The sequence below is a fragment of the Ursus arctos genome, unplaced genomic scaffold (assembly GCF_023065955.2).
Source record: "Ursus arctos isolate Adak ecotype North America unplaced genomic scaffold, UrsArc2.0 scaffold_8, whole genome shotgun sequence".
Lineage (NCBI taxonomy): Eukaryota > Metazoa > Chordata > Mammalia > Carnivora > Ursidae > Ursus > Ursus arctos.
This window is the reverse complement of record NW_026623100.1, coordinates 28142929-28170609: the sequence shown is the minus strand read 5'-3', so window position 1 is coordinate 28170609 and position 27681 is coordinate 28142929. Positions and strand designations below refer to the sequence as shown.

General features: G+C 41.3%; 1 pseudogene; it reads right to left on the bottom strand.

Annotated features, from left to right (window-relative positions):
- Positions 1-1059: 1059 nt before the first annotated feature.
- Positions 1060-25321, bottom strand: LOC113245197 (elongation factor 1-alpha 1-like; annotated as a pseudogene).
- Between the last annotated feature and the right edge of the window lie 2360 nt (positions 25322-27681).

Below are 27681 nucleotides of genomic sequence, written 5' to 3'. Positions count from 1 at the left end.
GCATTTTGAGGAATCATCCAAGTAGGAAGCAGGCCTCCTGAAACCTGTTCTACCCTCTAACTTTGCACCTGCCATCTCCACAGCTGGATTGCTCTTCTAGGCACCCTCAAGTCCAATTGATCTGGGTCCAGGTCTGCCCCTGGTACCATGACAATTTTGCCCAGAGTTCCCAAAGCCAGATGTCACCACTCCCATCTTACCCTCAGATCAGATCACCCCTTGCATGCCATTGTCTGGGTGCAGTTTAGCCACTCTCCCTGGGCTTAGATGTTAAGACTTCTATACATCTCTCCAGCTAAGAGAGGGTCCACCTTTTCAATCAGTTGCTTTCCTACTGCTGCCTTATCCCAGGCTCTGTTTCCCACCCACCTCAACCCATCCTAGAATGCTTTATGACACAAATAAGTACCTCCTGTAGAAGATATCCACTAAATATTTGTTGAATTAATGATGTTCATGTTAATGATGGGGATGGGAGGATATTCAGCTGGTATGGGCATGGGTATGAGTAATTCTGGAAGTAATTGTATATTTAATACTTTATACTAGACCTTATCTTGATGTCTTTCTTGTCACTTTGATTTCTGAATCTCATTCTCTGGTATATTCCTGGGAAAGGCACATGAGAACAGCGTTCCTTGGTAGCAGTTTATTTGTGCCCTTTATATGTATTTTTTTCTTCAGGAAACTTTTGTTTTAATGGGTCTTAAAAATCTTTTTTAAGATTTTATTTATCTATTTTAGAGAGAGAGAGCACAGCAGGGGAAGTGGCAGGCAGAGGGAGAAGCAGGCTCCCCGCTGAGCAAGGAACCCAATGTGGGACTCGATTCCAGGACCCTGGGATCATGACCTGAGCCAAAGGCAGATACTTAACCCACTGAGCCACCCAGGCTTCCCAGGGTCTCAAAATTCTGTGACAGATTTTTGATCAAGTTGTTTCCATTAAAAAGTACTGATTTTAAAAACTAATAACTTAAAACTGCCACACACACACGCACACACACACACAAAATGGTCCACATTCTCATTTCCTTCTGAAGGTTTTACAATGCATTGTTATCATTAACCAGTCTTTTACTATTAAACTTAAATGGCCAATTGACACAAACAGTTCTGAGACTGTTCTTCCACTACTGATTAAGACTGGGGTGGCAGGTATTGGGGATAATATTCATTTAGCCTTCTGAGCTTTCTGGACAGACTTGGTGACCTTGCCAGCTCCAGCTGCCTTCTTCTCCGCTGCTTTGATGACACCCACAGCAAGCGTCTGTCTCATGTCACGAACAGCAAAACGGCCCAGAGGAGGATAGTCAGAGAAGCTCTCAACACACATAGGCTTCCAGGAACCATATCAACAATGGCAGCATCACCAGATTTCAAGAACTTGGGACCATCTTCCAGCTTTTTTCTGGAACGACAATCTTCCCCTTCAGCTCAGCAAACTTGCAACAACGTGAGCTGTGTGACAATCCAGCACAGATGCATATCCAGCACTGATTTAGCCTGGATGGTTCAGGATAATCACCTGAGCCATTAAGCCAGCTGCTTCCATGGGTGGGTCATTTTTGCTGTCATCAGCCACATTGCCACGACATTTGACAGATACATTCTTGACATTGAAGCCCACACATTGTCCCCAGGAAGAACTTCACTCAAAGCTTCATGGTGCATTTCAACAGACTTTACTTCAGTTGTAACATTGACTGGAGCAAAGGTGACCACCATGCCAGGTTTTTAGAACACCAGTCTCCACTCAGCCCACAGGGACAGTATCAATACCACCAATTTTGTAGACGTCCTGGAGAGGCAGATGCAAGGGCTTATCAGTTGGACGAGTTGGTGGCAGAATGCAATCTAGAGTTTCAAGCAGTGTGGTTCCACTGGCATTCCCATCTTTACGGGTGACTTTCCATCCCTTGAACAAAGGCATGTTATAACAGCACTTGGCTCCAGCATGTTTTCACGATTCCAACCAGGAATTGGCACAAATGCAACAGTGTCAGGGTTGTAGCCAATTTTATTAATGTAGGTGCTGACTTAATGATTTCCTCGTATCTCTTCTGGCTATAGGGTGGCTCAGTGGAATCCATTTTGTTAATACCAACAATTGGTTGTTTTACACCCAGTGTGTAAGCCAGACAGGCATGCTCACAAGTCTGCCTACTGTTGGAGATACCTGCTTCAAATTCACCAACACCAGCAGCAACAATCAGGACAGCACAGCCTAAGATGTGCCTGTAATCATGTTGTTAATAAAGTCTCTGTGTCCTGGGGCATCAGTGATGGTCACATAATACTTGCTGGTCTCGAGAATTTTCACAGGGAGATCTCAATGGTGATACCACATTCACATTCAGCTTTCAGTTTTTCCAAGACCCAGGCATACTTGAAGGAGCCCTTTCTCATCTCAGCAGCCTCCTTCTCAAATTTTTCAATAGTTCTTTTGTCAATTCCAACACATTTGTAGATCAGATGACCAGTAGTGGTAGACTTGCCCGAATCTACATGTCCAGTGATGACGATGATGTTGATGTGAGTCTTTTCTTTTCCCACTTTGGTTTAGGTTGAGCGGTGGTTTTCATGACACCCGTGTTCTTGCAGCAAACCCGTTGCAAAAAAAGCTGTGCCTTTTATGTTTGAGTCAGTTTTGCCCCACAACGGTGATTTCAACCTTCAATGTCTCAAACTTCTCAAAGCTCTGGTCACCCCCTTCTACCCTCATTGGCAATAGCAAACCTACCTCCTACACAATAGAGGAAATAGAAGCCCCATTTTCTCAGTATAAAACATAAGCCTGCTTCCCTCCTTCCTGTTGTTACAACACAGAGCCCATCCTTATTGGTTTTTAAAGTTAATCCCTCTTCTCTTTGTTTAGATTTTATTCCCTCCCTCTGAGGAACATTACACTGTCAGTTATCCTTTTCTGTTCTTGTATGTTCAAACTTTCTCTCTTCTAATTAGACCCTTCTTATCAAGTTTTAAATACATTCAAGTCATCCCCAATTTTTTTAAAGGGTCACTCAATCCCACATCCCCCCTCCAACTATCATCTTATAATCTCCTTCCCTTGTGGACACACTTTTTCAACATATGATTTGTACACGCTATGTAGCTACTGTGGGTGCCTTCTCAATATCCATCTCCCCTGTTTGCTATAGAAACTGATTCTGTTAGGAATGACAATGAGTCAAACTAAACAGCAACATTTCCCAGCTGCCCTGATACCTAGGAGTAGCCATATGACATAGTTCTGGCCAATGATAAGTAAGCTGAAGTCAGTTGAGGATTTACAGGAAATGTTTGTTTTCCTGGTATAGGTACCAGACCTTTCCCCTTGATGTTTCTTTCTTCTGCCTATCTGAGACACTGGCTTGAAAGTTAGCAGCTATCTTGCATGCCCAATGGGGGAAGCCACATAGTGGGGATGACAGAGCATAAGGAAGGACTCTAGGACATTGGTGACATCACGGAGTCACTGCACCAGTCTTAACCGTCTCCGTCCGTCATTCTTATTATATGACGAGAATAACCCTATTTAGTTAAGCAACTGTCATCAGGATCCATTACATGTGACCAAATGCAATTCTTAATCTATACTCTTGCTGCCTACATTTCCTCACCTTCTACTCACTCTCAAATCATTCCATTCTGGCTTCTGGCCCATCATTCCGCTGGGCTCACCAATGACCTGCATGTTGTGAAATCCAGGGGATATTTTCAGTTCTCGTATTTCTTAACCTCTCAGCAGCATTTGACTCTTGTTCATGCTCTCCTCTTTGAAACACTGTCTTCCCGTGGCTTCCACGACCAATACTCTCTGAGTTTGTTCCTTCACCTCCAGGAGCGCCCTCTCTGTTTCCTTTGTGGATTACTCTTCCTCTTCTAGCCACACTCACAGTCTCTCGGCCTCTAAGACAGACCATGGCCTTAGTCACATGCTCTTCCCTCTGGTGCGAATGCTTTCCTCTCCTTCCTTTTGCCAGCTTAGTCTTCCTTATCCTTCAGTTCTCCATTCATTCTTCATTTCTTCAGGGAAGCTTCCTCTGACCTCCTTGTGAGGTCATATTTCCTATTGTATATTTCTTCATAGCTCTTACATAGTTACAACTTCACCTTTTTTAGTGTGACTCTTTGAGTAAACTGGCTTCCTCAGAATGTAGGCTCCATGAGGACAGGGATGGTCTACTTTTGCTCATCATTGTATCCTGAGAATGCAAAATGTTCCCCAACACATAATATGTGCTCAATAATTAGTTCCTGGATGCATAAATGGATGAATATATAATTATATGGTGATTTATTTGCCTACCCCTTATCATCTGCCTTCTTCCAGCTCCATGAGAGAAGGAAACATATCTAATTTGTTCACAACCACATATGCATTACCTAACACATACTGCATGGCACATAGTAGGAAACACAATACGTTTTTAACGAATTCAAGAATGAAAGAGTAGGGTACCAAGAGAACATTCCAGTAGTTCTTTCCCTAACATGTCAGTGTTTGGATATTATTTTACTATCTTTTCATAAAGTTTCTGGTTACAATAGAGTACCAAATACCTCTATTGTCTCTAGAGAAGAATCTTTTGGAAAATATTATCTGCTACCTTGTTCTCCTTACAATATGCTATGTCTAAAATAGGTTGTCTATAAAGATCTTGAATCTATACACTTCTTCCCCTCTTCATTGCCACCACCGTAGTCAAGCTCACATATTTCCCCTGGACTGAATTGGACCACATACATTTCCTTAAGCATGATTTATTAAACTATATATAAACTTGGATGATTCAGAGTTTTGACTGTACCCCAGGGCCAAAGATCATATCTGTTTTTGTTTTCTTCAAAGAAACCTAACAACATATGGCACATACATAATTTCTTATTTTGTTGTGGTAAATATTTCATTTACTTAAGGAAAAGAAGTATTTTTAAACCAGCAACAAAGCTTTGTTTTCAAATGACCAAACTAAAAACATTAAAAAAAAAAAAAAAAAGGCCAATAACCTTTTAAGTCCCCCTACCTTCCTGCCCCATGAATTTTTAGTCATTGAGGTACCTGAGATGCTCAATGAGGTTGACAAAAAGAGTAATTTATGCAATTGTGACAGATTCGAGAATGCCCCCAGCCTTGTAGTCAGCATATCGGATCCTGCCCTTCCACCAAGGCCAAGCACCTGTCTTTCTTCCTCGACAGATCTTCCTTTCACTCACTCATAGCTGCGCCACCTCAACTTATCTGTCTAATAAACATATGTTTGTATATATCCCTTCTCTCCTGTCAGCCTGGGAAGGATACAACCCGTATCTTACACATTGTTGTATCCTCAGGACCTAACACAAAGTCTCATTGATATAGCGTTTTGCTGATGCTGATGCTTATTTTCTTTTTGCTAATAAGATTTACCGAGCAGCTCCTCCTGTGCCAGGCAATATGTTATGCTCAGCAAGTGCTATTATTGTTCCCTTTTCCCTGATGAGAGTTTAAGGGACTTGCACAAGTCTTGTAGCTAGTGAGTAACAGACCAGGGGACTCAAACACAGATTACCAAATTCCAGAGCTGGTGCTCTTAACCACTCGGCAATCCTGCCTGCCATGAATATTCATAGGTTACAAACTCCAGCCAGGCTGCATTTGCTCCTAACTTTCAGAAGGCAGCAAGTGATCAGCTTTGCTTACAACTGATCAGGAGCATTTCAAATGTTTTCAAACGAAGTTGTAAGTCTGCAGATAATTAAGAAAGAAACCATTTTTGGAAACAGCAGGAAGGGGTGATGTGTAGAGGCCCACTTTGACATTTCGAAGTGCATTTAAACACATAGCTCAGGGCTATAAAAAGTCACTATACTGAGACTGCAGAAGTATTAAAAATCAAATTGCCTTATTAATTTTTTAGAGAACTGTAAATAACAACCTTTCATCTCTGGGGAAATCTTTCCCTAAAGCTCCAAGCCTCTTGGTGACTGGGATGAATAAGCTGGCCTCCATCCTTGTCATGTATCCATTCTTGGTCCCAGAGGGTCAAAGAAAACCATCTCATTTTAAAATGTAAGCTTTATTTGTTGCAGTTTCTAGCCAGTTAAACTGGAAGCAGGAAAATCCATTTCATGTGACATGAGAGTAGAAAGCATTTCACCACAGTCCAGCATAATGAGGGAAGACTAGTCAAGGTTATTATTAAGGTTTAATCTCGTCCTCTAATTGATAAGGTCGATTAAAACTCTTTCTGTCAAGAAAAAAAGAAAAAAGCTTTACAAGGTCTTGACTGTTGATACTTTAACCAGCTTACCCTTTTGTATTTTGAGTGAGAGGCTCCATGTCAGGAACCACTGAGTTTCCTTGAAAGCTCCAGAGAATCAAACAGTTGCCGAAAAGTCCAGGAGCAGATAACCCAGAGACTTAAACCTGCAGCAAAATGGAGTTTCTCCAAATTAGGCATCAGAAGCAGCAGATAAGAGCAACTGGCAACTGAAGATATCCTGTTATTCTCTGGGCTACAGTCATGCTGGCAGAAGCTTTAACTAACTAAATTTACTTGTGAGTTCTCCAAAGGGAGTGACTGTGTTGCACCAGGGTCATTTTTCATAACATACTACTTTGCAAATAAGTTCCTAGGACCTTGTAAAATATTTGACTTCTGAACATCAATATAAGTATTAAAATGCCAGCATGTCCATTACATATCCCAACTACAAAAAATATGAGTTTAACTGTTCACTGGAAATAGAAACTCTAATAATATTTATGACTTATTAGAGGATACAGTCTTCATTTTGAAAGACTTAAAACCTCTAGTAGGTATTTATCCAAAATTAGCATCCAGTAACAACACCTTGGGATATCCCTGTTTTGGCAGCATCTGCAGCCAGATCTTGTTACAGTTAATAAACTAATGCTGGAGCTGCTGACCTTAGGAAGACAGGTGTCCTCTCTAACAGTATGTCCATATTCTGGTCAATAAGAAATTTACTTGCTCAATTAAATTGGCTTGAGGCCTGGTCTGTTTGCTCCGATATCTGGCTAGCATTGTCGCCTCTTCATAAAGACTTAATGGAGTTTTCATCTCTTCTTCACATAATTTGCTCTGTAATTAATTGAGCATTACATTTCCTGAAAGAAATATTGTTTTGTGGCTGAATACATAATACCATTTACTAATTTATTAATTAATCTAATATATATTGAATACCTCCTATGTGTCAAGTACTTGGCAGGTCATGGAGATACAAAAATTAATGACAAGGAATCTCTACTAATTAGCTCAACTTAGTAGCCCAATAATTGTTTGAAGGATCCAGGTCTTTCTATCTATATTTTATCCAGGCAGCCCAATCTGCAAAGACCAGTTCAGGTCTTATCTCCTCATTCATTCATTTAGGAAAAGTTTATTAGGTTTCCCAAACTGTGAGGCACTGGAATGAAAAAGATGAGGAGAATAAGTCTCCAAATCACCAGGAGCTTCCAGCTTTGTAGGGAGGTAAGCGATGTAGACAGGACCAGATTGTGGAAGATGTTTCAAGTCAGTCTAGTCAAGGAACATGGGTTTTATACTATAACAGTGAGGAGCTTTATGAGACAGTATAAAGGAAAACAGAATCATGGTTAAATTTACATTTTAGAGAAATCAGTTTGACAATGACAAGGAAGAGTGGCCAGAAGGAAGGAAATCAGAGGGAGGAGAAATCAAATTCCAAAGCAGTTGAAGAAATAGAAATAACAAGATTTTCATAACAAATTGAATGTGAAGACTGAGGGAGAGGATGAAATCTAGAAAGACTTCTAAGATTCTGGTCTGAGTGGCAGCAGGAGAAAGAGAATAGGGTTAGTAGAAAAATGACTTCAGTTTTGAATGCATTTGGGGGATGCCTGGGTGGCTCAATCGGTTAAGCATCTGACTCTTGATTTTGGCTCAGGTCATGATCTCGGGGTCATGAGATCGAGTCCCACTTTGGACTCTGCACTCAACAGGGAGTCTGCTTGAGAATTCTCTCCCTCTCCCTGTGCCCCTCCCCCTGCTCATGCTTCTCTCTCTCTCTCTCTCTCTCTCTCTCTCTCAAATAAATAAGTCTTTAAAAAAATTTTTTTTGGAATGTGTTTTGTTGCAGGTGCCTTTGGAACATCCATGTGTCAACATCAAGTTTGCTGCTGTAAATGTTTGTCTGAAACTCATGAAAGAGGTAAGGATCCAGGACTCATCACCTTATAGATTGTAACTGAAACATAATTACAAATGATATTGCCAGTTCTGTAGCCATCCCATACTACTCCCTAGTCTCAAATGTCTTATACTCATCCAGCATTCATTTTTTAATTTATTTATTATTCATTAATTCATTCTTTCCCTTGGTTGACTAATAAAATGAACTCCAATATCATACTCCTGGTGACATGAAAGATTCTGGGAGTACACAGATAAATAAGCTTTAATTCCCTACCCTAAAGGTAACCCGGCTGTTGATTATAAACTGACTAATTCTCTAATTCTGTGTGCCTCTTATTCTCTAAGAAGAAGATAAACTCTCAAAATAAGACTCTCCCTTAAGCTCCTTAAAAAAAAAATCCCCATAAAGACCTAGCACAAGTTCTGCTCTTTGTAGATGCTTACTGTGAACCTTGAGTGATAGATTATTTATTTAAAAACACTTTAGGCACCTAGGTGGCTCAGTCAGTCAAGAGTCTCAGCAGGGGGGCGCCTGGGTGGCGCAGTCATTAAGTGTCTGCCTTCGGCTCAGGGCGTGATCCCAGCGTTCTGGGATCAAGCCCCACATCAGGATCCTCCTCTAGGAGCCTGCTTCTTCCTCTCCCACTCCCCCTACTTGTGTTCCCTCTATCGCTGGCTGTCTCGGTCAAATAAATAAATAAAATCTTTAAAAAAAAAAAAAAAAAGAGTCTCAGCAGGGAGCCTGCTTCTCCTTCTCCCCCTGCCCACCACTCCCCCTGCTTATGTGCACGCTCTTTCTCGCTCTCTTTCTGTGTTTTTAAATAAATAAAATCTTCAGAAAAAAAAAGGACTACTTAGAGGCCAAAGGCAGAGACCTGTGACTTTTTAAAAATAAAAAGATAGCATGTGTACATAAAAGCTCATAAAAGTAAGGTTGATAAAATTTTATAAAATGGACACATGTACAATGAAACCTAGACTAAGAAACAGATAATGACCAAAACCCCAGAAGCCCTCTTCTGCCTTCTAGTTACTACACACCATGTCCACTTGCTTCCCAGGAAGCTCTCTGTCAATGCCTAAGCATGGCGTCGGTACTGGTACCTGGGTATTTCTGCCCAACATGGGCCCCCTCTATGAGCTGGCCAAGATTTTCTCAGAGCCTCTGCCTACTCTGTCTGAGGCTCTTCCCACTTAGTCCTCTTTTCTCTCCCTTCTCCTTTCCCAGGTGTCAGACCTGCATCATGGTCTAAAGATTTACCCTGACTACTCCTTTAATAGATGTTACCAGCAATAAACCTCTTGCAGTTCTAACTCTGCCTTGATGTCTGCTGCCAGAGAACCCATCAATACAGGTGATACTGGAAGTGGTCTGAAATGACAAGCCCAGTTTGGGGACTGGACCACACACCTCCCTGCTGGCTAGGAGGACCCATTCAAGTAGTATGTGGGCACGGATAGTCTCAGACAAAAGTGGTTGTCTAATTGCTAAAAATATCACTGGTCGTGACTTGGGAGTGACATCCCAGTGGAGAATGCCCTGGCGGGTGAGATGATTCAAACCCTTTCATTTTTATTTTTGTTTAAGATTTTATTTATTTATTTGAGAGAGAGAGAAAGAGTGAGAGAGCACAAGCAGGGGGTGCGGCAGAGGGAGAGGGAGAAGTAGACTCCCTGCTGAGCAGAGAGCCTGATGTGGGGCTCCATTCCAGGGATCTGCAGGGTTGGAAGGCCTGATAAGAGGCACTCTTGCCATTGGACACAGTGAACTACAAGCTGTGGCTGCTACCTGGGCACCTTGGATTCCTGCGTCTAGGGGCCAGCAGACAAGAAGAGTCACCATCTTGGCACAGGTCATTGTCCCTGATCAGCAAATGGAGGATCAACTCTGGTTCCATTATGGGGACGGGGAAAAATATGTATAGAATTCAGGTGACCCACATGGGAACTTCTCTACCCAAATCCCAACTATGGGGTTCCAAAAGGAGCAACCATGCTCTTCTATGTCCTGGCTCCCACCAACAAAGTTGATTGGTCTAAGGATGAATACCTAACTGACGATAGGTGGCCACTCATAGTCCTTCCCTTGAATTTTTTTTCTTTTCTTTTTTTTTTTTTTAACTGTAACTGAGAAAAGAGTCTCTCTAGTAGGGAGGGTGTAGGAGGTAGACTCTGGAGTTATTGGCTTCTGGCCATGTGAAGAAGCCCATCTACAGTGAGTGAGAATGAAGTCAACACCCACAGAAGTACAAAGACAAGAGACAGAGAGTGCCTGCAGCATTCAGTTGTTTGAGGTCCACCTGTATCCAGCTTTTCTAGGTTTGATTGTTTTAACCTTTTCCTTCTATTGGGTAAGATAGTCTAGTATGTTTCCAATAAATAATCTAATTGGAATCAGACGTTCATGATATGTGATCGTTTAGGTTCTGGCATTTAGGAGCATCCTACACCTATTTTATATTAAAAGTTAACATTGATGGAGTTGAGGGTTTATTATGTTCCAGAGAGTGGTCTAAGCACTTTACATGTCTGAATTCATTTAATCTTCTCAGCAACAATATGAGTCTAACCAAATGTCCTTTCTTGGTTTCCCCAATTTACATATAAAGAAATCGAGGCTACTTCATTTTAAAATCAAAAACAAATAAGGGCTTCTATCACATGTCCTTTTAATAGGGGCTCCAGAGAGCCAACTTTAGAGATGTACCAGCTTTAGCATTTTAGTCTCCCACCCAGTGATGACAGCTCTGATTTATGGCTTGAGCAAGACAGGTTTGCAGCTGCAGATCCCTTCAACTCCTCAGAAAGGCATGTTTTTAGGAATAGGGAGAGTAGCATTACAGTAGTCTCCCCTTATCTGCAGTTTTGTTTTCCACGGTCTCAGTTACCCATGCAAGCAGATGATCCTCCTTCTGACAATCGTCAGAAGGTCAATAGTAGCCTGATGCTGTGTCACAAGCCTGTGTCATTCACCTCACTTCATCGTATCACATAGGCATCTTATCATCTCAGTTATCACAATAAAAGGTGAATACAGTACAATAAGGTATTTTTTTTAAAGATTTTTATTTATTTAACAGAGAGAGAGACAGCCAGCAAGAGAGGGAACACAAGCAGGGGGAGTGGGAGAGGGAGAAGCAGGCTCCCAGCGGAGGAGCCTGATGTGGGGCTCGATCCCAGAACGCCGGGAACACGCCCTGAGCTGAAGGCAGATGCTTAACAACTGAGCCACCCAGGCGCCCCTACAATAAGGTATTTTGAGAGTAAGACACATATGCACACTTATGTAACTTATTACAGGATATAGTTATAATTATTCTATTGTGGTATTACTGTCAATCTCTTACTGTGCCAAATTTATAAATTAAACTTAATTATAGGTATGTATACATAGAGAGACACATGGTATATAGGGTTCTACACTATCTGTGGTTTCAGGCATCCACTGGGGGTCTTGGAACATATCTCTCCCAGATAAGGGGTCAACTATATACATAAGCAGAACTGATAATTTCTTACATGTACACATTTTGGAACCATAAAAAGGGTTCAAGTTTTGACAACTATGAGTACTAATATGGTCAGAACATGTAAATGGAGACAATCCTGGAAGTCCACGAAGGATGCCACTGGTACCTATTAACAGAAACTCCTAAAGGCCAAATACCTTCCTCACCAAGGCTTGAAATCCAATGACAGTGAGTCACTTCTTCACGAGAAACATCCACATGACCTCTCCTGTCTTTTAAAATTGAACACTCTGTAAGGGTACAATTGAGTACTTAGTACTTTCCCTACTTCAAGGGTGAGAAGAATAAGAAGGGTGGAGGGGAAGAAAGAATGGAGAGGGCTAGAGTAATAAAAGGCAGGGAAAGGCCTTCCAACCCACCACTTAATGGAAACTTCTGTTAGTGCCAGGACCCTGCCTCTGGAACGAGGCTGTCCAACAGAAATATAATGCCTGCCACACATTTAATTCACATTTTTCTAGTACCACATTAAAATTTGTTTTCTAAATACAGGTGAAATTAATTTTAAAAATTTATTTAAACCAATATATCAAAAATACTGTCACTTCAACATGTAGGCAATTAAAAATTAATAAGCTATTTTACATTCGTTTCTTTTATGTATCTTTGAAGTCTAGTGTGTATTACATGTATAGCAGATAACAATTCAGATGCTCACTATGTTTAGATTTCACAAAATTTTAAATGGAAAGAGTAGTTTCATAGACTAAGTTGTTCAAAACATACTTAAAATTTTCCAATAACTGAATCAAATATCAGTTTTTAAATTTAAACTAAAATAAAATTTAAAATTTAGTTTTTCAATCACAGTAGCCACATTTCAAGTGCTCATTAGCCACGTGTGGCTAGTGACAACCATATTAGCACAGACAGAGAACATTCCATCAGTGCAGAAAGTGTTATGGGACTGTGCAGGTCTAGATGGTTTTAGCCTTTAGTGTAAACTTAATTCACTACTTAGCCAGACAGAGTCAGGGAAGTAAGCTGTGTACACAAAACAGATTCCTTAACTTTCCAAAAGCCTTGAGATGCCTCTCCCTTGACTCTCAAACTGACTTCTCCAGGTCCTTTCCTCACTCTATCCCCTGTCCTTCAAGTCAGTAAAGAGCAAGGGTTCTGGAGTCAAAAACCCAATTTTAATCTCAGCTCATCACTTACTGGTTGACTTCCAACAGGTTAATTAACTTCTCTGAGCCTTCGTTTTCTCATTAATAAATTGATGACAGTATTTTAAAGGGTTGTTGTGAGTAGTAAGAGAGGTAGTGTGCACAAGACGTTTAGCACAATGCCTGCCACACAGAAATGAATAAATGGTAGTCATTAAAAAACTAACTCTCTGTATATGCTTTGTATATGCTTCCACCACTCTCTGCCACCCATGCCTGTTTATGCCTTGGTATTCTTAAGCAGGGCAGGAGTTAGTGAGGGTGGCGGTGAGAAGTAGGGAAAGGTCTGGGCATCTGGGTACTGGCAGGCACCCCAGCTCAGCCCTGTGGTTAATTTATGAACACTGTTTGCTGCTACTGTTATCTTCAGCTCTTCCCTCCCCCTTATCTGTTCAGATGGCTTTTGCTCTGGAACTCCAAGTCCTACATGCCCCCCCCCCACCTTTCTACTCTGAACTAGAACAAATGATTAACCACCCAAAGCAGTCATCAACACTCTTTCCAAGGACATCAGTGACCTCATTAAGTCCAAACTAAGGGGCACTTTCTCCTCAACCTCTGCAGTGTGTGACACTGTTGCTTCTCCCTCCTCATCTGGTTCTCCTCTAACATCCTACAGGCTATTCCTCCTTCTCTTCCTCCTCCTCCTTCTGCAAAAGCAAATCTCTTCACTGCTCCCTGGGCCTGAGCCATCCCGGGCACAATCTCATTTACCCCTAAGCTCAGTTCTCCTAAACTGATGGCTCCCAAACCTATACCTCCAGGTTCCCCTTCAGCTTCAGGCCCAACCTACTGCTCCCCGCTGGCCCCTCCTCCCGCATGACCCACCTCTGAATTCATCCTTGTTCCCCTCAAACCAGGTTCCCAGCTTGCGGTCAGTGGGGGAAGAGAACACACACTGACTCCAAGCTCCTATGGCCACAGCCTTTAATCTTCATAATAACTCTGTGAGGAAGGAACTGTGATCTACATTTTACATCTGGGGGGGGGGGAAGACTCAGAAGAAGAAAACCAAAATCTAGGTCTGTCTGAATCCAGACTCCATATTCTTTCCAATCCGTAGGACCAATGTATTGATGCTCTCTGCCAGGATGGGTAATATACCATCTACCCCCTAACAGTTTGCAGTTTAGTGAGAGAGACAGAGAAGATACAGGTAAATTCAGGTGTGGTAGTACTATAATAGGGCCCAATGGGAATGCACAGAGGGGAACCTAACTCAGGCTTTGGGGTCAGAAAAAGCCTCTACCAAAGAGAAAATATCTCTGCTGAATCAAGAAAGACTAGTAAGAATCACAAAGGAAGAGAACGGGGTAGGAAGAATGATCTCAGCAGAGGGGGTAGTGAGAGCAAATCCCTGAAACTGGGAGAGAGAGAGTTGAGAGGCCACAAGAAGTTCCGTGTGGCAGGAGCCAGACCAGAGGTAGCATGAGAGAGAGGTGAGCAAGGCCAGCTGGAATCTAGGTTGAGGTTACAGGAAACCGTTAGATCCTTTTAGCAGAGGAAAAGCAGCTTCAGATTTGCCTATGAGAAAGAATCACTTTGGCTGAAAGGTAGAGAATGGACTCTAGGGCGCCTGGATGGCTCAGTCAGTTAAGCACGTCTGCCTTCGCCTCAGGTCATGATCCCAGGGTCCTGGAATCAAGTTCTGCATCGGGCTCCCTGCTCAGTGGGGAGCCTGCCTCTCCCTCTGCCTGCTGCTCCCCCTGCTTGTGCTCTCTCTCTCTGGCATATAAATAAATAACATCTTTAAAAAAAGAGAGAGAGAGAGAATGGACTCTAGAGGGAACCAAAGAGGAGAGGGCAGGGGGACCAATTAGCAGGCCATGGCCATAGTCCAGGTAAGAGATGATGACAGTGCAAATTAAGGTAATGGACCCCTAGATAAGGAGGGGTAGAAAGAAATCCAGAATGGAGACTGCATGGCACTTGGTGGTTGATTAAATGTTATTAGATGTGGAAGGTAGCTAAGGAATCAAAGATAATATTCATATTTGGAAGTGGGCAACTATGTGGATGGTGGAGTCATTAAGAGAGAGAGATACACAAGAAAGGGCAAGCATGAAGGAATGTTGATGCATTTCATTTGAGACATGTGGAGGCGAGGTGCCTGTAGTACACCCAGATCAGGATGTCTGACAGTGGTCTATGGGTTTATAGCTCAGGAGAAGGAACTGTTGGGATAGAGACAGAGGTTTGAGTTTCATCAATGGTAACTTAAGCAATAGGAGTATATGAATACTCCAAAGAGATATAAAATGAGAGGAAAAGCAGGTTGAAGAAGGAACTGAGACATACAAACATTTAGGAGGTGAGTAGGAGAAGAAAGACCTTCAAGGAGCCTGAGAAGAAGCTAGAGAAGCAGGAGAAAAAAAAAAAACAAAAAAGTATAGTCTTGTGGAAGCAAAGGGAGGATAGGAATAGAGGTAGAGATGCTGACAGTATAACTAGTTTCAACAGTGGGGCGTTTATGGGTTCCCTTTTTGAGAGCAATCTAAGCCAGCCTGCAGTGGGTTGAGGGGAGACTGGATGGTAAGCAAATGTAGATGGTGAACATAGGAAACTCCCAAGTTCGAGCTCCACGTTGGATGGAGATTACTTAAATGAATAAAACTCTAAAAGAAAAGAATACTCCTTCAAAATATCTTTTTGCAGTAAGTTCACTGTAAAGATTAAATGAGATGATGAAAGGAAAGCAATTAGCACAGTGTGTGGCACATAACAATAATTCAGTAAGTATAAGCTACTACTATTATTATTATATATTAAGGAATATCTCTTGGGGTGCATGGGTGTCTCAGTTGGTTAAGCGTTCGGCTCTTGATCTCAGCTCAGGTCTTGATCTTCTGGTGGTGAATTTGAGCCCTATATTGGGCTCCACACTGAGTGTGGTGCCTAGTTAAAAGAAAAAAAAGGAATATATCTTAAGGAAGAGGAGAAACGGTGGTAAGCCATGAGATGTAAGTTTAGGGAGGATTTTTTTAAGGCCTCTTTCTTTACCATATTGAAAAAAAAAAGTTTTTAAAACCTCATCAAAGAAATACATGCAAATAGTTAAAAGAAAAAGCAACAATCCTTTGAGCCACTCTGCCAGCCCAGAAGCAACCACTTTCAACTGCTTCTGTGTTATGGTAACCTCCTTATCACCACTTAACCTCCTAATGACTGTTTCTTGATTTATCAGCCTTAGACATTATCTACTAACTTCCCACCATACTAAATGAGAATTTAGTTCACTTATACCTCTCTCCTTTGTCATCCAAAGTGGTTGTGTCACCATCCACTGGCCACAAAACCTACATAAGCTCTATTTTTCATTCCATTAATCACAGCATTACTTGACTCCCTACATTTAAGATGAGGATGTTAGTAGCCCACTCTTCCCACCACCTCTCCAGGGGAAAGTTTTGTTTTTGTTTGTTTTGTTTTTTAAATGTGAGAGATTCTTGAATAGGGTTAAATGGAAAGGAATCAATGAAAGTGAACAATTGAAGATAGATGGCAAAACAGTTGTTGCCCTGAGGTCCCTGAAGAGACAGAAAAGGATGAGTTCATAGTCCAGTATGGGACTTCTCCTCCATAATAGCACAAGTCTAGGAATTTTCCAGAACGTGTGGAACTCCTTTGCACCCTATATCCAACCAGCTATAAAATTCCATAGATTCCAGTTCTTCAGTTACCATCTTTCTATTTATTTGTCTTCTGCCCATATCTTTAGTTTGGCCTCTCAATATTCCTGACTTGGACAGCAGACTTCTAACTGATTTCTCACTTTCCCCACTCACACAATGGGGGGGGGGGGAATCCCAGCCCAGCAGGGGTATTGAAAAGGTGCCAGCTGGGAGAAATGGGGTGGAGGCCAGGGCAAATGGAGCATGTTCCCTAGGTACGAGCATCATTTCTCAGGACTGCTCATTCAGCAGAGCTTCAGGGCCTTACCAGAAGAGTAAAGGCTGGTTAGGCACCCCAGATGTGCCCGTTGCAAAGTCAACTAACCATAGCATGGGCTCTGGTTGAGAAATTCTCTTCATGTTTCCTTCAGAATATCACAGAAGAAGAAATACAACCAACCAACATTTAAATGTTCAACATCACTAGTGTAGAGTGACAGCCATGAGAAAAGGTGTGTATTATTTTTTGAAGGGCTTCCTTTGTGCCCATTACTAAATTAAATTAGTAACTGGACAGCTCAGCTGGCAGCTGCTTTCTCTTCCTTCTCTGGTCTCAGCCCTTTGGGAACTGGATACGCCTGGCATAGGGCACTAACTGTGGAGAGCATGTGAGGCATGTACCTCTGTGTCACGGAAGCTCTGACACTGAGCAAGATTATTTTTAGAGGTGACCTTCTAGGTTCCAAGGAAAAGTAAACAGACAGATGCACATGATTTCCTCTGAGAGACTGGTGGTAAACAAATTGGCATGTGTGCACTCACTACTATCCTGTGTTCTGAATCCAGGGCTCTTAAAGAGCAAGCTCAGGTGAAAAGCTTTATTGAAAGCTATAACCAACCAGAACGAAGAAAGGGGAAACTGAGGGAAAGTTCAGTTTCTAGCTACTAGGTCAGAAAACCACAGATTAAACACCTTATCTGATCCAAATTCTTGGAAAACATGTTGTTTTAAATACAGTTTCAATACTTTCTCATAAAAACATTGCTAAAACTTATTATTTAATTTCTTGCCTTTTATTTTGTATTCTATTTGTTTTACCTTTGTGGTTTTTCCTGTGTGATGTGTATTATTTTTAAGTGAACATTGTAAAAAAAATGTAGAAAGGAAAAAATCTCCATAATCCTCCCCTTATTAATACTTTGTTGTAAAAAAAAAATACTTTGTTATATATCCTTGAGATCTTTTTTTTTTTTTTTGCACATTCTTATATCTCTACATCAACAAAAGAAAGACATACTGTCTTATAACTTTCTTTTGTCATCCAGTACTGTATCTTGCCATCTTTTCATATTGGTATATATAGGTCTCTCTCATTCTATTGATGGGCATGTAGGTCATTTCCAGTGTTTTACTGTTACAAACAATATGCATAAGGAAGCATCTTTGTACGGATACCTTTGAGCACTTGCATGTAACTTTCTGTTGGACAGCTTGTGGGAAGAATTTCTGGATCAAAACGTTTATACATTTTTAAAATTTTGGTTTAGTTATTGCGCCCCACCTGTCCCATGAAACAAAGTTCATTTTTCATGAAGACTTAGCACCTAACACAGTGCTTGGCACATGTTTATTAACTGCTGGTTAGTTTAAAGCATCAAATCTTAGTTATTATTCTGGCTGTGAAAAAGTGATGCCTTTGACTCCACTGAAGCACATTGCCCTGCCTGCCTACTCTTAATTGTCCTAGACAACGGAGGTGTTTAAGTGCTGGTAAAATGCTAGATTCATAGTAGTAGTTGTCATTGTAATAAATATAATAAAAAACAAGTGCATTCCAGAATACATAGCACTTCTGATTGTCTCCTTGGTGACAAGCTATTGTTGTCACCTGAAATAATAGAATTCTATCATAAACAGGAGTCTAGACATCAAAGAGGTTTTTTTAAAATATATATATGAAGAAGCAAAAACTCAGAGAAGTAGTGATTGGCCAAAGGTTTGAGAACTAATAGGTTCTACTTAAAGTACCTCTTATTCCCCACCATCCTTTCCTGACTTGAATGCACAGATTTAGTATAATTTTATTTCATTTGACTGTGTCATATAAACAAGACACATCATTGACTGAGATATGTTTCTTCAGGTCTTCTTCGTTCTGTCAGTTTACCTGCCTAGTGCTTTCTTTCTTGCCCTTCTAATATCCTACTTCAAGTCAGCCAAGGATTAGAAATAAGATAGGCTTAATAGAACTATATGTCAAGTGGTGGGATCTGAGTGTAAATCTAAGGTTTTCCTGTGAGTGAAACACGGGAGTCTAGGTACAACTTTTTGTCAGCTATTTTAGCTACTTGGGACAGTGTGTGTGTGTGCGCACGCGTGTGTGTGTGCACGTGCATGCACATGCATATGCACTTCCTAAGTTCAAGCAGCTTAGGAACATGTTGCCATGTTCTGGAGAGATGAGATGATATTGTATATAAATATTTATATGGCATATAATGCCTGGAATACCTGGAAGATACTCAGAACCCTTTAGATTTAAAAATTTGCCCAATTCTAAGGAAACATATAGCCAAAGGGTTTGTCTTCAAATGCTCTTAGCATTTGGCCAAGATCTATTTAAGGGACAGTGAAATAATCTTTTTTCATCCTTTTGCTGATACATAATGCCAGCTTTGGTTTCATCATCAGTAATTCAGGAAGAGTATCTGTGGCAGTCAGAATAATGGCTGCCCAAAGACAACCAGGTCCTAATTCCTGAAATCCGTGAATAGGTTACCTTACATGACAAGGGGACTTTGCAGGTATGGTTAAATTAAGGATCTTGAGATGGGGAGATTATCCTGGATCATCCAGGTGAGCCCAGAGAAATTACAAGGGTCCTTAAAGGGGGAGTCAGAGTTAGGAAATATGTCGACAAAAGCAGAGGTCAGGGTGATACTATTGCTGGAGGAAAAGACCACGAGCCAAGGAATACAGGTGGCCTTTAGAAGCTGGAAAAGGCAGGGAAATGGATTCTCCCTGAGAGCTTCCAGAAAGGAATTCGGCCCACTGCCAACACCTTGATCTTAGTTCAGTGAGAACTTTTTAGATTTCTGATCTCCAGAACTACAAGATAATAAATTTGTGGGATTTTTTAAGTCCCTGAGTTTATGGTAATTTGTTGTAGCAGCAATAGGAAATTAACACAGTGTTTTACCATAAGATACTACAAGTTTGAGTTTTGATTGAAGGACGCTGTTCTTTTGCATTTTAATAAAATATTTAAAGAATGTGAAAATGTTTAAAGAAAAAAAGTTGAAAAAATAGCCACCTAATAATAGTTAACATTTACTGACCACTTACTATATACCCAATGTTGTGATTCACAAAATTTCATTTAAGGCTTATGACAATTCTATGATGTTATAATGGTATTAATCTGTTCATTTGACAGATAAGAAAGTAAATATAAAAGAGATGAAGAATTTAATTAACTTCAAAAAGCAAAGAGATTAGCTGAACTCTTGAGTGGGAAAGTGCAAAATTCCATCCTCTCAAATCAAGCAGGGAAAAGTTGAAAGTAGTTACCATAAAAATCAGGCAAAGGTAAAACTTGCAAGGGATAGATGATGCTCTAGGTTGTAAAAATAAATCCCATCTGAAATGCTTTGAGTTCCTACCACATGGCAGGCAGTTCCCAACTATTACAAGCTATTACAAGTTCCCAGCGATTACAAGCTTGTTACAGCTTGTTAACTGGCAGACCGGGTAGAACCCTTAGAAAGTGCACCCCTTCTTCTCCCACCTAACCTTCCCCCATCTGGAATCATTGACCAAAAACCCCCAAGCCATAACCACAATCTCATGTCTTTGACTGAACCCTGAACATATTAGATTAACGGTGCCAAAATAAATCTCCTGCCCTCTTCCTTGGATAATGTCATTGGATAATGACTGCAGCCCCAAATAACATATACATGCTGAAGAAATACATCATTTTAATGCCACCTTATATTTACAAGATGTAGTAACAAAGTTTTTTTCTTTTTTTAAAGATTTTATTTATTTATTAGAGGGAGCACAAGCAGGGGGAGTGGGAGGGAACAAAAGCAGGGGGAGTGGGAGGGAGCACAAGCAGGGGGAGTGGGAGTGGGAGAAGCAGGCCTCCTGCTGAGTAGGGAGCCCTATGCGGGTCTCGATCCCAGGACCCTGGGCTCATGACCTGAGCCGAAGGCAGACACTTAACGACTGAGCCACCCAGGTGCCCCCGTAGTAACAAACTTTTTACTCACTGTGTTGCTAGTGTACGTATTCTCCGTGTTTAAGATACTTGAAATATTTTAGTCTCACAGGTTGGGGAAAAAATCTGACATTAGATTGATTTTTAATTGAAATATTTAGGGTTTGACCAATTAGGGATGTAGTGAATATTTCAGTGCTTAAGTGAATTTGACCTAATGTATAGATTTGATTTTTATGCTGCACAGATGCCTAAGAGAATTTAATCTGGTAGATTTACCCTAACACCGTAACATTTGTTGAGCACTTAGTACCTGCCAGACACCGTTTTAAGTGCTTTGCATGCACTCACTCAGGTAAAGCTGACAACAACTCTGGGAGTTGTGTTCTATTGCTACCCCCACTTTCAGGTGATAAAGCAGAGGCACAGAGTTACATGACTTAACCAAGGTCACACAGCCAGTTAGTAGCAGAGCAGTCTGGCTGGCAGCCCATTCTTCTAACCAGTGTCCTTTCAGTGCTCAGGAAGACTCATAGGAATACTCTGTAAGTGCTCTGGACTGGGCAGAAAATGAGCCAAGATGATTTAGAGTGTAAATCTGCCTCGTTAGGGGCGTGACGTACCTGAGACAATCAGATTACGGCAATGTGTGAATTTGACATATTTTAGGGGAATTTAATAAATTAAATTTATAAACAGTGCAAATAGGTAAGACAGTTTGATTTGTTGGATTTGGATGCTTTTGTTACTTTAATATGTAATGCTTAAGAAAATTCTATCACATTTATAATAGTGTTTAAATGGAAAGTTTAATATGTCAATTAGTAAGTTCACTGAGCATTAACCAAAGAACAAGTGAAAGTGTTTCATTTTTAACATAAAATTGATAGATTTATAAATGAATTTGAGATTTGTGTTTACATAATAGCAGCTAGGCTTAAAATTTATAACACTAATAAATTTAAAAATCAATTAAAAAACAAGCAGCTTTTTGGGTTCTTTCCCATGCACAAAAAGTCCCTTCTGACATTTAAAATCTCCAGTAACATGTGGTAAAGTTATAGACCTATTTTGCAGAGGGGAAAACTGAAATAAAGAGAAGTAACTTCCCAAGTGGGAAGTGGTGGATCCTTCATTCTGGCCCAGCCAACACCAGACTGCCAAAGCCAGCACACTCATTTTTCTGTACTGCCTCACGTATAGAGAGTCTATTTTTATAGAAAACAATGTCAGTTCCAAATACATAACCTGGAGAAATATATGCCACTATAACAATGTTGGTTTTGCCTGGAGTGTAATTCTAAAGGGCTGTTATTTTAATTTCTGTATTACTTAAGATTCAAGTAAAAGGAGTTCTGTTCCCTTTCACCCCATTTTCAACTAATCTTTTTGCTGCCAATTTAAAATTAATAGAATCCTGTACCTCTTTATATTTTAATTTGTTCTGTGTTGTCAATCAGCATTTTGTAGTCATTTATTAGTATCTACTTCATGAGCTTTTTTTTACATTTCTGCTTATGCTTCATTGTTTCAAATACCCCCTCAAATGGACATCATTCCTGAGTCAAACTTTTTCTTATACCCTCATTCCCATAAACCTTATAGAATTAGTCACTCCTTGGGTAGGCTACTTTTGTACCTAGTATATGCTTTTATTAAACATGTAACACTGAATTAGTTGTTTTTCTATTTATAGACCCATTTTCCCTATTAGTGTCTGTGATACATATTTCTTTTCCCTGGATCTAGCACAGAATTTGGTTGGTTAAACCAAACTTTTTTTTTGTTTGTTTGTGCAAAAAAGGTGGTTTTATTAAAGCATGAAGACTGGATCCATGGGCAGAAAGAGCTGCTAAACCAAACATATTTTGCAGTTACAGAAGCTGAAGAATGCTTCAGTTAAGTAAGCTGAGGTATTTTTTTGTTTTGGTTTGGTTTATATTTTTTCTTATTCTCTAGGAAGATTCTTTCATTTTATTAGTCTCTGAATGATAATATATATATTGTATTTTAGGGTTATTTTAGAGTCTGTTCAGAGCCAGTGATCAAAGACAATGTGGTTGTGGTTTATGAGGTATAGGAAGAGATGCCTAACAGTGGATTTCCACTGGCTACTGGATGCAACATCCTCAAAGAACTGATAAAGCCAGTCACTGTTCTTTGAGCAGTTGTCAACACCATAACAGGTATGGAGAAGGGGGAAACCAACAGAAAGTGGCTGCCATCCTGGGTGTGCGTTAGTCCAGTATTGTGCATTGTTTTGAGTGCTTGTCTTTGGGAATCTTAAATGTCAGCATGCTTTAATTTTGCTCTTATAGTTTTTGAGTTGAAGTATGCTTTGAACAGGCAGTTATACACCCCCCACACCCCTCTACAAGGCTTTTTAGTTTCTTTTGGTCCTTTAACTCTTTGGTCTAGCGTTGGGGTAGATGACACAATCAAGACTTAAGTTAAACTAAACGTGGAGGAATTCAGTTAAGAAGCTGTTCCAAAACCAGAAAAACTGAATTCTCTGAAAACACGTATTATTTGCGAGAGAGTGGAGCCATGTCACATTTTAACAATGTGGGAGGGAGGGAAAATCTTGTCTTTGCTTTCCTTGAGGTCCTCCCTGTCCAGCTGCTTTCAAACTAGCCTAGCCACCACATCTGGTATGTATTTTTAGGGTCCGGTTTTCCACTTAAAAGAAGAAAAGCTAACCACTTAACCAGAATAATATTTTTAGATAGTTGGGGGCCGGGAATACTTAAGTTTCTTATCGTGACCCCAGTACATTTACATTTTTTTTTGAGATTTTTAAAAAAGGTTATTTATTTAAGCAATCTCCATGCCCAGCATGGGGCTCAAACTCACAATCCCGAGATCAAGAGTTGCACAGACTAAGCCAGCCAGGAGCCCCTAAGATATTTTTAAATATTGTATGAGTGAGGTAGTACTTGTTCCCAGTCTTTTTTTTTATAATAATTTTTAATTATGTTATGTTAGTCACCATACAGTACATCCCCAGTTTTTGATGTAATGTTCCATGATTCATTACTTGCGTATAACACCCAGTGCACCATGCAATACGTGCCCTCCTTAATACCCATTACCGGCCTATCTCAATCCCCCACGCCCCTCCCCTCTGAAGCCCTCAGTTTGTTTCCCAGAGTCCATAGTCTCTCATGGTTCATTCCCCCCTCTCTTTACTCCCCTTTCCTTCTTCCCTTTCTTCTCCTACCGATCTTCCTATTTCTTATGTTCCGTAAATGAGTGAAACCACATAATTGTCTTTCTCTGCTTGACTTATTTCACTTAGCATTATCTCCTCCAGTGCCGTCCATGTTGCAGCAAATGTTGAGAACTCTTTCTTTCTGATGGCTGAGTAATATTCCATTGTATATATGGACCACATCTTAATCCAGTCATCTGTTGAAGGGCATCTCGGTTCCTTCCACGATTTAGCTATTGTGGACAATGCTGCTATGAACATTGGGGTGCATATGGCCCTTCTCTTCACTACGCCTGTATCTTTGGGGTAAATAACCAGTAGTGCAATGGCTGGGTCATAGGGTAGCTCAATTTTTAACTTTTTAAGGGACCTCCACACTGTTTTCCAAAGTGGCTGTACCAACTTGCATTCGCATCAACAGTGTAAGAGGGATCCCCTTTCTCCACATCCTCTCCAACATTTGTTGTTCCCTGCCTTGTCAATTTTTGCCTTTCTAACTGGTGTAAGGTGGTATCTCAATGTGGTTTTGATTTGAATTTCCCTGATGGCTAATGATTTTGAACATTTTTTCATGTGTCTGTTAGCCATTTGTATGTCTTCACTGGAAAAGTGTCTGTTCATATCTTCTGCTCATTTTTTGATTTGATTATTTGTTTCCGGTGTATTGAGTTTGAGAAGTTCTTTGTAGATCTTGGATACTAATCTTTTATCTGTAGTGTCATTTGCATTTTATCCCGTACTGTTTCAGAGGTGGAAATCTTGGAGTAGTGTTTTGTATGGTACAGCCCTGCAGACCACCTAACCCCCACACCACTGCCCCTGTACCCTCGCCTGCCACAGTCAGGAGGCCGGCCTGGGGGCAGAGATGGTGACACCAGGGCTGGCCCCTTCCACTTTCTCTGCTCCAAGTCTGCGGGCCCGGAAAGTGAAAATGAAAACAGAAGCTACCCTGATTGCCTTCTACGTGGCTGACGACCCGCACTGGTCACTTAGGCTGTGCGAGAGGATGGGAAGCGCCTTGAATGCTTTCTCCTCTGGGTAGAGGTGTGGGGGAGGGGGGTGGGAGGGGGTCCTTTCTTACTGCGCGGACTGGTGCAGCCTGACCGCCCATTTTGGGGAGGTATGATGACCCCCGCTCCCTTCTGCCTCGCTGGTTCCCGGCCCAAAGCGTATCCACCGCAACGAGGTTCCTTCCGCCCTTGAAGCCACGCCTCCTGGGAGCCCAAGCCAGCGCGGGGCGGAGCTTCGGCCGCGGAACATCCTTTTCTTCCTCCTCCGCGCTGCGGGGAGTCACCGGATCCCGAAGGCCTGGGTGGGACTGGGACCCGGAGAACCCAGGGTATTTTCTCATTAGGGCCCCGTCTCGGCCTGGTCATCCGGAGGCGGCGGGTTGATTCTCTTTCTACCGGGCGCATCTCTGCATTGAGAACCTGTCAGGTAGGGTGGATCCTGAAGAACCGTTAAGGCACTTCTTCCTGCCAGCCCCACCCAAGTGGAAGTGAGAAGGGGAATAGGTAAACAGATTGTTGAAAGGAGAATGCCTCTGAATTGCGAAGTGCCTAGCCGAAGAAAAATCAGGGAGCAAGGACATGACAGTACTAAAATTTTTTGAGGTGAGTTCAGTTAAAAAATACAAATGGCTAGAATCACCATCAAATAATGCTAATTTCAAACTGCCTTTTAATTAATTACAGCTAACAGGATGCCTGTTAATTACAGCTGACACCAGTCTTAATACTTGCAGACCAAGTTCAGATCGAATTATTTAGAGAAATGCAGGTAGGAAGCAGGAAAATGGGGTATTGATGTTTTCAGAGTTCCTTTCAGGTATCTGAAAAATAGTGGGGGGAAAACTTCCAACAAATGTATATCCCAGGCATAATCAAGAACAACATAAAGCCACTGTCATCTGTGTTTCTCCATGTCTGACATCAGATTGTATTCACAAGTTATTCATTGGCTGGAGTAAGCCCTTGCAATCAAAATGAAGCCAAATGATTTAGCACATACAGTTGTTTGCCTATGTTCTCAGATGCTGAATAACATTGCCTAACACACTTGTAGGGAGTTTAAAGGACAGAAAAACACCTCCCTGCTTCAAGTGCTTAGAATTGTACTTGAACAATTATAGAAACTATCCTTTAGCTTCTGTGAACTTTTGCCTAAGGAAATGTGTAGTTGTGAGACTTACTTCATAACTAACTTTTCCTTGTGAAACTTTGTCCTTTAGAAATTATTCATCAGTTGTTGGTGGCAGAGTGAAAGGTACACACAACCATATATGCCTGTCAGGGCTAACAAGGACACACTGAAAATTCTGAGGGTTGTGGGCAACTGAAATATAAGATCATGCTGTTTTTCCAGTGTTGCTTCTGCATCTGACATAAAGAATAAATAAATATGGCAGTCCCAGACAATTCAGGAGCTGCAGGCTTCATATAGACATGGCCAAGTCCAAGAACTACACCACACACAAGTCATGAAAATGGTGCAGAAACAGCATTCAAAAAAAAAAAAAAAAAAAAACCTGGTCACAAAGATCAGAATCTCTTAAGGGGATAGACCCTAAGATCCTGAGGAGCATGCGCTTTGCCAGGAAGAGTAACAAGGAGGGCCTGAAGAAGGTGCAGGACAACTCCAAGGCCATGAGTGCACATGCTGAGGCTATCAAGGCCCTAGTAAAGCCCAAGGAGATCAAACCCAAGATCCTAAATGGTGGCAGCTGCAAGCTCAGTCAACTTGCCTGCATTGCTCACCCCAAGCTCAGGAAACAGGCTGGTGCCATATTGCCAAGGGTCTCAGTCTCTGCAGGCCAAAGGCCAAGGCTCAAACCAAGGCCCAGGCTATGCCTGTGGCTCAGGCTCCCAAAGGTGCTCCCAAGCCCCCATGAAGGCTCTAATGTAGAGGCTTCTGCCTGCCAATGTGAGGATACAAGTTCTGGTGTGACACCCTCCTCCTCCTTGGGCTTCTGGTTGCATGGGGCTGGTATCCTCCTGTGCTCTTTGCACGAATAAACATGAGGCAGGATCTGTCAAAAGGAAAAATAACAGAACAAATGAATATGGTGAACAGTCAGAAGTGAGGAAGAAATGATGAGTTCATAGATTTCTATTTGAAAGCCTCCAGGTAGAAAATTAGAAATATGAAGTTTATTTTTTATCTCACCTAGTAATGAAAGGTGAATTGAGAATAGGCTATATTCTGGACACTTACTGTTCATTATTTCACTATACCTTTACAATTCTGTGAGATCATCATCCTCATTTTACAGGTAGAAGAATCTTTGAGAAGTTAAGGTAACTTGCCCAAGATCACACGGATAGTAAGTGACCAGTTTAAGATTGAACTCAGGTCACCCATTTCTCCAAATTAGAAACCATGCAGAGGGGCTCCTGGGTGGCTCAGTCGGTTGTCCGCCTGCCTTCTGCTCAGGTCATGATCCTAGGGTCCGGGGATGAAGCCCCACGTCAGGATCCCTGCTCAGTGCAGAATCTGCTTCTCCCTCTCCCTCTGACCCTCCCCCCTGCTTGTGCTCTCACTCTCCCTCACTCTCAAATGAATAAATAAAAAATCTTAAAAACACGCAGAATGTGGGTGTATCATTTATCTAAGTGCATCACAATGTACAGTTTAAGTGGATACATTTTATCTAAATTATACCCTAGTAAAGGTAATTTAAAAAAATCATGCAAGTGTCACCTGGGTGGCTCAGTCTGTTAAACATCTGCCTTCCCCTTAGGTCATAATCTCCAGGTCCTGGGATGGAGCCTCACGT